Source organism: Arachis ipaensis, chromosome B07, assembly GCF_000816755.2.
Source record: "Arachis ipaensis cultivar K30076 chromosome B07, Araip1.1, whole genome shotgun sequence".
Taxonomy (NCBI): domain Eukaryota; kingdom Viridiplantae; phylum Streptophyta; class Magnoliopsida; order Fabales; family Fabaceae; genus Arachis; species Arachis ipaensis.
Genome location: NC_029791.2, coordinates 126,073,896 through 126,074,164, shown reverse-complemented (window position 1 = coordinate 126,074,164; position 269 = coordinate 126,073,896).

The following is a 269-nucleotide window of genomic DNA, read 5'->3' as shown; positions in this document are numbered from 1 at the left end:
TAATATATACTAGATAAAAAAAATCATATCAAGTCAAGGAAGATTGAAAATGCCTGCTAAAACCAAACATGATATGGATTGGACGACCTAATATCAGAAATCTGAAAGCTTTTAACTTTTAATTTAGGTGTTTATTATGTACCTAAAACAAAGTTTTGACATCTAATTGTCAAAGGATGTTAAATAATTAATATTTAATTTAAAATATAAATATTAATAAATTTTAAATATTTAAAATTTATTATAAAAAATAAGTTGGTAAAAATTTG